General features: G+C 39.1%; 1 long non-coding RNA gene across 1 annotated transcript; it reads left to right on the top strand.

Annotated features, from left to right (window-relative positions):
* Positions 1-1945: 1945 nt before the first annotated feature.
* On the top strand, positions 1946-2581 carry LOC143721449 (uncharacterized). The gene is made up of 3 exons (XR_013196737.1): positions 1946-2045; positions 2132-2242; positions 2462-2581. It is a non-coding gene; the product is annotated as an uncharacterized LOC143721449 (long non-coding RNA).
* The last annotated feature ends 12025 nt before the right edge of the window (positions 2582-14606 follow it).

A 14606-nucleotide genomic window follows, 5' to 3' on the forward strand; every position in this document is an offset into this window, starting at 1 on the left:
AACGGTCTAGGAGAAGTTCGAAAAAGAAGGTTTAAAAAAATAATAAAGATGGCGGACAGGAAGTTTGTTTGATTATGGCAAACCTGGTATATATGTTTTCGGCATAACCCAAGGAATCTATTAAGATCAGTGCCTATTACAATAGGCAAATGTATTCAAAAGTTACTAGCATTTTCGGAAATTAATCATAACTTTTGACCAAAAGGTGGCGCTGTCTCAAAATCTTTTGAGTACCTTCAGGGCATGCTGCTTATGGCACACACTGAGTTTCGTAATGTTACACCAATGCATTTGTTAAGTATAGCATTTAAATCAGAAAACTGTATTGAATTCAATGGCAATTTTACGTTTTGTTCTATTATAGTGCCACCAAGAGGCTCAGTCATGTTATTGTCTTTTAGGTTCACTTATCAGTGAAAGATGTGCAGGACACTCTTGAGGCATACCAGTGACTCAAGTGCACAAAATTTCACTGTCCGCTTTGTCCTAAGGACAATATAAAATTTGATGAGAACTTCCAGGCAACAGGCCATCTTCAGTCCCATTTATCTTGGGTGGTAGTACATGGGTGTAAGTTGACCAAAATATTATTGTTATATTCACTATGAATAGGAGATCGTATCCAATCGTAATCAATTGCTGTTACCGATTTAACTTTTTTTGTGTTTCGTTGCATATTATAATATGCACCGTATGTTGTTCTGGGACTAAAGTTTGATTTCACTGAAGTAAGTATTTATTTTTTGTAGCTATATGCATTTTAATATAATTGAGAATTATACTAATTCATTGCTTTATGTATACAGCTAAACATGAAGAACATAAGAAAATGGTGGTGTGCCATCTTGCTTGAAAATTTGTCTTTACAGTAAGTGTGAAAAAATTAGCTGTAGTTTTAACACGTGGTGTTTTTAAGAAAGTCTTAAAGAAGTGAAGAAATCTTGTTCACTCTGTAAACTGTTTTGGGAAGTCATGGAACGGAATGATTTAGTGACTCGCTCATAACACTATTTCAGTAATAATATATTCTGCAGTCCCTTTGAGTGAAAAGTAGTAGCAAAGTGTTTCAGTGATGATGAAAATCAGTAAACACTACTTGCTCTATCAAACTCCTTTAATATCTTTATTAATACTATTAGGGGTTTGCAAGATTTTGAAATGTTGTATTCATTGGTGAATAAGTTTTTTTTTAATATTTAAAATTGGACCATTAATTATATATTTTTTTGTCTTTACACAATTCTTTACTGTAATTTGTGATTAATGTAATGCATCCTTGCATTCAATTAAGTTTGATATTGTACTTGTTCTATTGCTTACTTTATTTGTTTTTGTTGCTTGACATTCAAATTGTGGAAGATATGGGAGAAAGAGAAAATGAGCTGTTGTTGCTGGTATTGTCAGCTTTTTATATTTTTGCTGATATTTTTTTGTCAAATTAAAAATGAATGGATAATTTTTATCACTTTTTTTGTTTTTAATCCTCTTTCAGAAGAAGAAGAATGCTCTGCAATCCCTGAAACCTATGGGAAGAAAAAAACTGAACTTGCATATAAAAGAAAGAACTTTGATATGAAACAAAATACATATACTATGCTGGGTTTTATGTAACTATAATATTGGTCAGCTAATTTTAAATTACTTCATTTTAGCAGACCAAATCCCAGTTGTGCCCTCTGTTTTTAGTAAGGTATGCATAATCAATTTTAATGATGATTTATATGTGTATCATAGAACAATTTGCATCCACTTATATTTTTTCTTTAAGGATGAGCTGTTAAAAGACGATGACCCTCCATCATGCTTAATCTTCAAGGTAGTTGAATAATGTTATATATTGTGCTTTTTAACATTTTTTAACGGTCTGTGCTAACTGTTGCTATCTTTTGAGTTATCAGGAGCGTTGCTGATGAACATACTTCTTGAAGTTCTTTTTCAAGAAGGAGATGCTGCCTACATGCCCCTGTCATTGGCTTGCTCAAGGTTCAGGGACATAGTTGGGGATGACAATTTTAAGAATCAGGCACACTTCTTATGGCTAGAAAGTAAATATTGACATTAAAAAGTAAAACGCATAACAAGAACATCATTGATAATGTTAAATGTTATGTTCATTTTTTTTTCACCTCAGGTGTTGCATGCTGGAAAAATAAGTCGTCTTACTACAAACAGCTCTTCTGGAGGATGTACTCAATGTCCACTTGTTTGGAGTGTGGGTTTGAGTACAAATGCTGCACACGTGGTACTTTTTCTGTAAATTGGTGATAAATAAACTAGTTGTTAGTCTAAAGGAAACCTAAAAATCTAATTTACTTATGTCATCCCTTGAAGTTTAAAAGTTCTGGAGACCATTTACTTGCATGGCATGGACCTACAGAGCTGAGAAATTATTTGTAATGTTTGTAAATCTTCAATGTCAACTATACCCTAGTTCTTATTGTGCTCCTTGTGTATCCACCAGGTTATGCTGGGAAGGGAAAGCGAGGCGAGCTCCAGGGCATTTATTCAGAAACATTGCACCCTGGATTTTGTAGTTTTCACTGCATGCAGATCAGTTCTAATGAGCTGATATAGTGTCCTTACAAATAACCAAAAAATACTAAAAATAATAAAACAAAATAAACACTTTTGCAATCACTTCTGAGTGACTTGTACTTGATTTTATTCATTGAAAAAAAATAATTTATCCACCCTGAGATTTAAATGTAATATATCTGTAACACGTTCAGAAGAACATTAGTCTGCTATCATAAAAAAAAAATGCAGTAATGATGGATGGTAACTTTTTTGTTTTTTTACATTAGCCAAATGTTTTTCATGTATTTACACATTCACTTCACTGAGTCCAATTGCATCACATTTTAATATGTTAATTTACTTGATACTATAGAATATGTAGCTAATATTCAGAAATATGCTTGAATAAGGCCTACAGCGTGATAAATTTTAAACACCATCACTTTAAGTATGGTAAATGGTGTAAAGACGTGACTTCATCATTGACAGTGAGTGGTATTGGACACACACAATAATAACAAAGCTGTAAGAAATCAGACTGATTAGGAACGTAATGTTTGATCATTTATTTTCATTACTGTCGCAATTTCCTGCCATACTCATTCACCGCCATCCTCGGCAATGACAGCTTGGGGATTTTCGCATAAGCTCCTACCATTTGCGGGGTAAAGTCCTCCTACTTGCACATTTTTAAAATCCCTCCTACTTGCGGCATAAGCCCCTCCCACTTGCGGCGTAAGCTCCTACCACCTGCAGGTTTCCGGGCTGCGGCGATACATGTGCAAGGTGCCGACGCAGTTTGGGCATTCTGCCAGCTAGATGAATGGGTGTTTCAACTAGGTCCGATACCCGAGTTGGGGACGCGGGGCATCTTTGCCGTATTCACTTGGTATGGCATGTGTATTGTGTTCATGATAGATATTGCACGTTTGTCGATGGAGAGGGATCATACAGTGTTTTGACGGGTTTGTGCAGGACACAACTATCCCTCTGAGGACCTTTGATTTCAGAGGTTAGGGACTGATGGCAGCTGTGCACACAGGCTACTCCGTAATTTACATGCGGCAAATTTTAATGGACAGGACAGTTAAACAGAAGCAGAACACCGTCCTACAATTGCATTGTTTTGGTAAATTCATATTGACGTATAGATAAACAAAGGCAGAGTATACCATAACTTAATTTAAGTACGTTCCTTTGCATTGAGCTTTGCTTTTCTCTAGATAATCCTTTTAATTTTGCCTTTAGTAAAGTAAAGCGTTTTCACTTAAGTGTTGACTAATGCCCCATCGCGTGCGTGTGTAGAGACGGTAGTCAGCTCTATAGAGCTGTATAATCAGAAAGCCTGTCTCCATGGGCGGTTGTTGAGTCTGCCTTCGAATTGGGAAAGTATAGGCCTATAAAATGTGGGCTATAGGGTTATATTGTTTCAGTGACTTTAATAAAAGTAGATTTTAAATCTATAGTTTAATCAGTGGTTTTCTCAAGTTTTAACATCATTTCTAAGTTATTGGAAGAGTGATAATAAACTGTGGTGGTTTGTCAATTATATTCTATTCAATTCTATTTGTAATAAATGATTTTTTTTTAACTGAAAATCCTGAAAAAAGTATCAAAGGTTGTAATTATATTGAAATTGACAATCATTCTGCCGTGCAAAGGCAAAAGACCGTAACTTCGTTTTTGGTCGAAAATTAGTTATTGATATTTTGGCACATTCAAGACCTCCTTTATCATGTGGATAAGTAGTACTATATTGAGTCAATTCAATATGAAGTTACTGTGCTGGCGTTCTATCAAATAATACAACCTATCAGATTATATTATGTTTTGCCTTTGTTTTACTCTCCATTAAAATTGAAATTACGATGTAGGTGTGTATCCATCGACAAACGTGCGATATCGATCGCGAAGGATATATGCAGAGTTGACAGAAAAATGTTATTCATGCCGTAGTAGGTGAACACAAGAAAGAACTAAAGCCCCGCCTCACCCAGTTCTGGTACCGGACCTAGTTGAAACAATCATGCATCTAGCTGGCAGAGTGCCAAAACATCGCCTGCGCCTTCAGCTCCGCCCTGAACACGGTCGAGCCGACGCGGGACTAATATATCATAGGGAGTGATAATAATGAAGCAACAAGGGTATTGGCGCATACAACATAATGAAGCAAGAAGTGCTGCTACATACAACATCATAACAGCTATTAAAACATGCATACAAAACACATCGTCCATAATAAATCCGCGGGACGAGCGAAGTCCACGCACAATAATAGGGCAGACAGCTGAAACCAACGCATACTGAAAAGACGCAGAACACATACGGTTGTGCTATAAATGCATTAGTCGTCTAGGAAGTCCAGAACGCGCTGCCTACTGAGTTCTAAGGGGTAAAGCACTGCGTAGGCTTATTTTCGTGAACGGAGCTTGACACCTTCCAACACGAATCTCGGTAACGCCTGTGAAAGTATATGCGTCTTTCAGATCCACCGCTATAAACCAGTCTCCGGGTCGAATGTGCGCGAGGATCTGTTTTATCGTGATCATTTTGAACGCGAGTTTAGCAAGTCTTATGCCACTCGGTACCACTTGAAGATACTCTTTAGTCTTTACCGCTATGGAGGTATTTTGTCATGTCTGTATTAGGGCCACCAGAATGCAACCAAAGCACAATAAGTAGAAGGGTATAGGTAATTGTAAATTATACAAAATAAATGCCATGATCACTAGATTTTATACAGGTGTTAGCCTACTATAACGATTTTGTTAATGGTGATCAGCAACCAAATATTGATAATGTGGAAGTTACTGGCTTTTGCATGACTTCTCACAGTTTTGCTGTCAAAACAAAGGCAGAGTATAGTAGGCTCACTTTAAAATAGTGGTGAAAAGTCAAGTTTGAGCTAAAAATGTTGTTATGTAGATAGTTTTCATTACTTAAACATCTAATTGCCAGATTTTCAGTGTCCATACTATGTGGTGAGCACCATACTGGCCCCACTAACACCTCTTAGTAATAGCCTACTTTACTATTATATTATTGCTGCATAATAATGAAAAATGTCCTTACCTCACCATTTGGCGCGTTGTTGTTCGCCTACATTTCACACAAGGCCAATTATGATAGATTGATCCAATGGTAAACGGTGTATCAATATAGTCTACATCAGACTGAATAAAAAGTGATTTTAATTTTACTTATCAAAGCCACTTTTGGTGCTAGTTTTTTTGCAGTGCTCAATTTGCATCAACTGTTCCAAAGAAATTTGAACTTGTGTCAGATAACGATGTCGGTATGACAATGAATTATGTAATATTTTGAAATATGTGGATTTTTTTATTGAATCGACACAAAACCATTGGAGAAAAAAAACCGTTTAAAATGTGTTTTATTCCTTCCTGCCGTGGAGCATCACTGAAATAGCTAGCTTGAGAGCATCGGTTGTCGAGCAGACTGTGAAATAGGCTGCCTGTGTTTACAATAGTGCAATTTAATTTTAAAACGCAACTTTTGCTACGGTTACGCCTGCCGTCCACACAGAAACACACACACAGACACACTAGTGCAGAGTTTTAGACCCTCAAGCAATTTGACGCGACCCATAACGCAATTTGACACGTTATGTCAACGACACCTCAGGCTGACAGAAATGTAAAAATAAATGAAATTATCATTAATAATTGATTATAATGAAATGCATTTTGTTGTAATGGCCACAATAATATCATTGATATTTGTTTGAGAAGGGCACTTTTTGATTAATTTTAGTACAGGACAGGGGCTCCAGCACCCAAATCTACCCTCCAGTAGGCTACGTGCTTTATTAAGGAGTGTATGAAATTGTAGAAAGAGACATTGAGATGAACTTTTTATATTACTTTGCGGAGGGAATGCAAAAAGTCTTTATTCCTTTCAATTTACGAGAAATAGGCTAATTAGTCGTTTTCGTGAGTTACAGTGATTGTAGTTTTATCCGTTTTTTGTGTAGCACAGTAGCCTATAGTACGAAGGTATAGTATCAGGTTTAAAGGCAAACAGTTTACCTTTTAAGTAAATGTTTTATATGGCATTGAATGATCGAAATGATTGTGCTCGCCCCTCGCTAGAAGAGCCAATCATCAGTCTAAGCTTAATTTGCATATCATAGGTATAAATAGGCGTTATCTGATGGCATATTTTGTCAATTGTCTGAGACAGCAAAATTGGTGTTCCAAGATAACATTGCATCTGACATCAATAAAGAAGAAGGGATGGCGAGTCCTGCAAAGGTCCTAAAGGAGGCTGAAGACGCGGTCGAAGGATTCATATACAACGTGTCACCTAGAAGGCAGAGCCGGAACAGTTCTCCGTTCTTCACCGCCGTTATTCAGAGCGCCAGGCAGGAGTACCACAAAGTGGTCGTTTTCTCCATGGAGAAGCAAGCCACCTTCGGTCAAGCCGAAAAGAACGGCAACGCAGTGAGGCTGCGCAACGTCAGGCGCAGTATAAGTAAGCAGCCTAGTTATTTTTACAGAACAGCCTCACTGATGGGTTGTGGTTCAGTGCTGGATCGCCAGTGGTCTCAGTTTTGATAAAACTATTTTGCTTGTTCCTATAGGCTTCTCTGATCCAGACGGCTTCGACGTATTGTGCTCTCGTGGGACGAGCGTGGAGGTGACCAGTCTGCCGTTTTTGCGGTGTGCGCCGCCGAGCTGCAAAGAAATGAAAATAGCGGAGGTGAAAGCGCTCGGTCCGAGGCAGAAGGTGTGTATCGCAGAGCTAACTTTTCCTGACCGCTCTTGTTTGTGGCCGTAATTGATAGAAAACTAATCTGGTCTTTGTGGTGTGTTTAGGTGGGAGAGCTCCGCGGAAAGGTCCAGCTTCACGGATCTGTGAGCAGAGTGGTAACCGTTAACGGCTCGGACTGTGAGCTTAAGGAGGTGCGGATCTGCGACGGGACGGGCGAGATAAAGGTGACGCTGTGGGACAGCTTCGTAAACTCGGCGGAGGGCGGCAAATCGTACGCTTTCAAGAACCTGTCAACGCGAGAGAGAGACGGGTGCGTTTGCCTTTGTACCGGTCCGTCCAGCACCATAGAACAGATCGCTGATCTGGAGGTGGAGGAGGGAGAAGGCGGCGAGGAAGCAGAGCAATCAACGGCACTTTTAAGCGCCACAATAAAGGGCGTTGAGGTGGCTATTCAACGGAAGTGTCCGAGCTGCCAGTTCAAGCAGAGGGAGTTCGTGGAGAAGGCGGTGATGCACAGGTGCGAGGGCTGCAAGCTGAAGCAGGCGTCCCTCTGTTTCTCCGCCTCTTTTGGAGGGAAAGCTATCGTCTCCACTCCCACCGGCGATGAGAGCGTGTTGCTGACCAGCTCGGCGCTGTCCACCTATCTGCGCGGCGCCGGCCTCAGCAGTTTATTCAACGACGCGGAGGCTATCGAGGATCACTTTCTGCAGTCCCTCGCCTTCGACCTGAAAGTGAACCTGGACGGTTTCCTACTGTCTATCGAGGCAGCTCGTGAAGTAGGCTCGTCAGAGGCAGCTGCTCCTGCTCTCGGCGCGGAAGAGCGGCGGGACAGTGTTGCAGAGGAAGGTGGGGCACAGCTCACGGCGGAAGGCAACGCGGTGTCTGCTGGTTCGGAGGCTTGAAGTAGAGATGTCGAGTTCAGCTTCGTTATTGTTATATTGTTTCTTTTTTAACTACAGGTGTTTTGCATGTTCAACAAATGTTTAATAAATGTTTCCTTTTTCATTTAATCCAATTTGTATTGTCTGCTTATTTCACCGGGACAAATTATTTTATATGTAATATTTATTAATAAAAGTATTGTTAAATATGGTATATAGATAATGTAAAAAAGAAATAATAATAGCTTTAGGCCTAAAAGATCAATAAGCCATGGGAAGAAGTGTTTTCTATTAATTTAAGTTCTCAAAGTAGGTTAATCTATTTTAATTTGTTTATATAAATTATACGATATTCGAGTGGATTTTAGAGTCTCTTTAATATAGTTAAATTTAGAAAAGACTTGAGAGAAATAATAGTTGTAGGCAGTAGGAAGGTACTGTGTCTTTACGCAGTTACTCCCTCACTCAGTGGAGTCGGTGAGAAGCGCGAGCTGTGATCATGGCATGTATGCGTGCAAGGCCATTTTATATTTCTGTTGCTCTTATTCTGCTTTTATTTCTATTCAGTAACGAAGTTTTTAGTGGTGTGTTTTGCAAAGTGCGCATGAGTGCGTGGGATCACCGCCGACGCTGATAATAAATCACTACTTTGGAATGTAGCCTACGACTCTACGTCATACATTTCTTTCAGTAAAGATACAAATAATATTCTCTCTCGTCTCGGGTCAGTGCTAATCGCGGATTTAAAGTTTTTAAATAAATTTGTTTTCTTTGTTTGTGTAGTTGTCTGTTTTTGCAATGTATTGGACTCACTGGTCCGCGTTTCATAAGCCAAGACATACTTATCAAGTTTATTTCCAGTCATGTAATGTTCTGAATGAAATGTGACGATTTAAGTGTAAGTTTTACAAATATTCGATACATAGGCTACATCTTGTAGGCTAGATAGGCTAAATTAGGCCGTTATAATAACTCAATCTGGTTTTTCGTTCGAGCTGTAAAAGAAAAGGCGTGCTTAAACTAGTGTCTGTCTTTTGGAAGAGTAGCCTATAGATATTTATTTTTTAATAAAGGAAATGTAAGTCGTGAATTAATTATTTGGATAGATTGAAAATATTGCCTAACAGCGCTGGAGCTTCAGATTGCCCCTATTGCCTAAATTTAGTTGTTTTTCATGGTGTGAGAATTGCCTGTTGCAAATTATTTGTTTTTATTTTATTTTTTTCCGAAGTAGGCTATAAAGAGAGGCAGATTTGAAGACAAAAGGTTTAAGTTTTAAATGTTACAAACAGCATTGAATGATCGAAATGATTGTGCTCGCCCCTCTCTAGAAATGGCCAATCATCAGTCTCATCTTAATTTGCATATCACAGGGATAAATAGTTCTCTGGTGGCATATTATGTTATTTGTCCAAGACAGCAAATTTGGACCTCCAGAGAACACGGCATCTGTCACCAATAAAGAAGAGGTGGGATGGCTAGTCCTGCAAAGGTCCGAAGAAGAGGGTGAAGACGTTGGAAGGATTTAACGTGTCACCCAGAAGGCAGGCTAGGCACAGTTGTCCGTTCTTCACCGCCGTCATTCAAAGCGCAGGGCAGGAGAGTGGTCGTAGTAGTAAGTGGTCGTTTTTGCCGTGCCCGGCGCCGGGATGAACCATGACAGGAGGTGAAAGCGCTCGATCCGAGGCAGAAGGTGTGTATCGCAGAGCTGACTTTTCCTGACCGCTCCTGTTTGTGGCCGCAATTGATAGAAAACTAATCTGGTGTTTGTGGTGTGTTTAGGTGGGAGAGCTCCGCGGAAAGGTCCAGCTTCCCGGATCTGTGAGCAGAGTGGTGACCGTTAAAGGCTCGGAGTGTGAGCTTAAGGAGGTGCGGATCTTCGACGGGACGGGCGAGATAAAGGTGACGCTGTCGGACAGCTTCGTAAACTCGGCGGAGGGCGGCAAATCGTACGCTTTCAAGAACCTGTCAACGCGAGAGAGAGACGGGTGCGTTTGCCTTTGTACCGGTCCGTCCAGCACCATAGAACAGATCGCTGATCTGGAGGTGGAGGAGGGAGAAGGCGGCGAGGAAGCAGAGCAATCAACGGCACTTTTAAGCGCCACAATAAAGGGCATTGAGGTGGCTATTCAACGGAAGTGCCAGTTCAAGCAGAGGGAGTTCGTGGAGAAGGCGGTGATGCACAGGTGCGAGGGCTGCAAGCTGAAGCAGGCGTCCGTCTGTTTCTCCGCCTCTTTTGGAGGGAAAGCTATCGTCTCCACTCCCACCGGCGATGAGAGCGTGTTGCTGACCAGCTCGGCGCTGTCCACCTATCTGTGCGTCGCCGGCCTCAGCGGTTTATTGAACGACGCGATCGAGGATCACTTACTACAGTCCCTCGCCTTCGACCTGAAAGTAAACCTGGACGGTTTCCTACTGTCTATCGAGGCAGCTCGTGCTCGTGAAGTAGACTCGTCAGAGGCAGCGGCTCCTGCTCTCGGCACGGAAGACCGGCGGGACAGTGTTGCAGAGTAAGGCGGGGCACAGCTAACGGCGGAAGGCAACGCGGTGTCTGTTTGGTGGTTGAAAGAAGAGATGTTTTCGAGTTCAGATTCGTTAAGATTTATTTTTTATTTTTACAGTAACATGTGCTCTGGTTTCACTTGAAGCTTTCTGTATGTCCATAATAAATATTTATTTTTTCATGTAATTATATTGGTTTTGTTTGCTTATTTTATTTGAGAAAGGGATTTAAATTTGAATATTTATAATGTAAAAATGTGAATAATCAATAATCCTTGGGAAAATGGGTTTTGAGTGTGAGTCAAAGTTTTCAATTGTATTTTCTGTAGGAGGTTTAATAGGTCAATTTTTAAAGGCCTATTGCTAAATTACTATATTCATGCTTAGGCTACATCATTTTATGGCAGCATATAAATTCGGTATAGGCTATGTGTTGAAATGGGTGAATCTTTTTAATAAAATGAATTATAAATGGTCAGACATGTTCTGAGCTGGGCAGGCACTGCAGCTATCCGCTGTACGCTGAGCAGTAAAGATCGCTAATTTCCATGTTTAATTTTAATGTATGTTGTTGCAATATTTTTTAGGCCTGGGTGTTTCAAAGGTTATGTTTAACAGTCAGAATGGCGTTGCCAATGTCTTAAGCCTACACTTTGTTAAAATATAGTGTCTCAGGACTTTCAAGCTGAATTATTGTTTCAGTATCACCTACAGTACCCTATGAGGCTTGCAATAGGGCTGAAATGGAGTCTATTAATATTTTTTGTTTATTAATATAAAATTATTATTTTAAGTAGTCTAATATGTCCCTAATATGCATTGAAAATACTGCCGTGCAAAGGCAAAAGACCGTAACTTCGTTTTTGGTCGAAAATGAGTTATTGATATTTTTGGCACATTCAAGACCTCCTTTATTATGTGGATAAGTATCTTGAGTCAATATGAAGTTACTGTGCTGGCGTTCTATCAAATAATGCAACCTATCAGATTATACGGTGTTTTGCTTTTGTTTTACTCTCCATTAAAATTGAAATTACGATGTAGCCTGTGTACTTTGTACACCTACCATCCGTCCCTGTAACTTCTGATGTCCTCAGAGCTTTGTCCTGCACTAATGCGGTCAGAACATGCTAGTAGCCTATGCTCTTAACCCGCTCCATCGACAAACGTGCGATATCGATCGCGAAGGATATGCAGAGTTGACAGAAACATTTTACACATGCCGAAGCAGGTGAATACAACAAAGAACTAAAGCCCCGCTTCACCCAGTTCGGGTACCGGACCTAGTTGAAACAATCATGCATCTAGCTGGCAGAGTGCCAAAACATCGCCGGCGCCTTCAGCTCCGCGCCCTGAACACGGTCGAGCCGACGTGGGACTAATATATCACAGAGTGATAATAATGAAGCAACAAGGGTATTGGCGCATACAACATAATGAAGTAAGAAGTGCTGGTGCATACAACATCAGTTAAAAGCATGCATAGAAAACACAGCGTCTGGAATAAATCCGCAGGACGAGTGAATAAGTGCACGCACAATAATAGGGCAGACAGCTGAAATCAACGCATACTGAAAAGACGCAGAACACATACGGTTGTGCTATAAATGCATTAGTCGCTCCCTAGTCCCTACTGAGTCCTAAGGGGTAAAGCATAGGCTACTTTTCGTGAACGGAGCGTGACACCTTCGAACACGAATCTCGCTAAACGCCTGTGAAAGTATGCGTCTTTCAGATGCACCGCTATAAACCAGTCTCCGGGTCGAATGTGCGCGAGGATCTGTTTTATCGTGATCATTTTAAACGCGAGTTTAGCAAGTCTTATGCCACTCGGTACCACTTGAAGATACTCTTTAGTCTTTACCGCTATAAGGTATTTTGTCATGTCTAATGTATTAATACGGCCACCAGAATGCAACCAAAGCACAAGAAGGCTAGGTAATTGTAAATCATACAAAATAAATGCCATCACTAGATTTTATACAGGTGTTAGTAGGCTATAATGATTTTGTTAATGGTGATCAGCAACCAAATATTGATAATGTGGAAGTTACTGCCTTTTGCCTTGGCATGACTTCTCACTCTTTGCTGACAATACAAAGGCAGAGTAGCCTACAGTAACTTGAAAATAGTAGTCAAAAGTCAAGTTTGAGCTCAAAATTTTGTTATGTAGATCATTTTCATTACTTAAACATCTAATTGCCAGATTTTCAGTGTCCTACCTTAATTAATTTGGCGGGACAACTAAAATCTTTAAAGTCATTTTTCTCAGTTCCACACTGTAGCGAGTTAAGGTCTTTTGCCTTTATAGGGCAGAATAGCTATGTGAATAGTTCTGGATAACATTGAAATGTGTGACATTGTTAGGACAGGCTCATAGTTAGGCTGTAGCCTATACATACAAAAAACATTTTGCTTTAAATTAATATTGATTTGTCTTTTTCTTACTTTCTATTTAAAATTATATTTTTGATTTTTTGGAAATACAAAAAAGTGACTACTTAATCTTGTAGGCAGTACAATAGGGTTACACTTTATATAGTCCACTTTAGAGATCTTACTAATTATGTACGTAACTTTTCAACTATGTGAACTAACTTTTCAACTATGTGAACTAATATTGGAGGATTAGGCCTAATATAGTATACTTTCAGTATACTGGTCTTAGGGTTCGGGTTAGAGGCAGCAGGTGATATTGATTAATACGCAATTGATCATTGTACAAAAAAAGATAAAGCACAACCTTTTGTGTCAGAGAGTTATGTTGTATTGCTAAATATAACGGTGGAATTGTATGTAGGCTATTACGTTTGAGTTTTGGGTTAAAACGTTTTGCAGAGATAAAGCCAGTTTGGTATTATGCTATCAAATTAATTGATGTAGCCTATGTGTATAGCACTATGTCCTTGTCAAACTGGAAGAAATGTGAGTTTAATGCAGTGAGATTAAAATGGCAGTATTTCACATATTTTCACTGTGATTGTTTACTTCATGAAAAAAAATCATTAACAATTGTTTTTTTTTCTTTCATAACTGAAGTAAACAATGAGTAAAAATATGTGCAATAGTTATTAATGAGTTATAGTTTAATGGCCTTTAATTATTTTATTTTTTTAAACATTTGGGGAAAAAATAAAAACCATCCTGCCTGTCTTATGTGGTTATTAACTTATTTTTACTCAAAAAGGACGAGTTCTGATTTTGGTTTTGCATAGCAGTAAATACAACATTGATTTACTGTTGCAATAATAGTATAAGAATAGAAAGTGTCCTGGTGAATAAATTGTGAGTTATGTTAATATAATAAAATAAAAGTAATGCTACATATGTGCAAGGAGGGTAAATTATTATTTACTCCCAACCACTAGAGGAGCTGCGACTGTTGTCAGAGATCATATTTCCGGTTGGTCGGAAGCCATTTTGTCTTCATCTCTGAGACGGTAAGAACGTGTTTTCTTGTTTAGTCTATATTATCTTATTAATCTGTATTTAATTACTGCTCATTCATAATATATCGAATATAGGTTCAAGTATTTGTATATTAGGTGATATGTTTATTTTTTACAAAAAAGCGCTAGGTGCTGTTTAATTTTAATGAGGCCTGCTCACCGTGTTGTCAAAGCCATAACCTTAATAAAATAGCATGTATTCTAAAGTAATCCTATATGACGTGTGCTGTAGGTGTTTTGAAGGTATATGATACGGTTTGGGGAGAAACATATAAATTATTTGCCAGAAATATGTTACTCGAATGTTGGAATCCCGTGCTGGTTGAAATAATAAGCGTCAGTTCAGTAGGCTACGTGTAGGAAATGTGCATATTATTTGTGCTATTTTGAGATATCATGATTCATAAAAATCACAATACAAAATATGACAGTAAATTGCATATTCTTCTGTGAGGTATGTCGGTTGTCGTTTGTGCGAATGCTCTTCGATCAAGTTTAGCGTTCGGATTCAGATTAATCAATCGAA

This window comes from Siphateles boraxobius, unplaced genomic scaffold (genome assembly GCF_051911475.1).
Source record: "Siphateles boraxobius isolate OS27281-9 unplaced genomic scaffold, OSU_SipBor_1 66, whole genome shotgun sequence".
Taxonomy (NCBI): domain Eukaryota; kingdom Metazoa; phylum Chordata; class Actinopteri; order Cypriniformes; family Leuciscidae; genus Siphateles; species Siphateles boraxobius.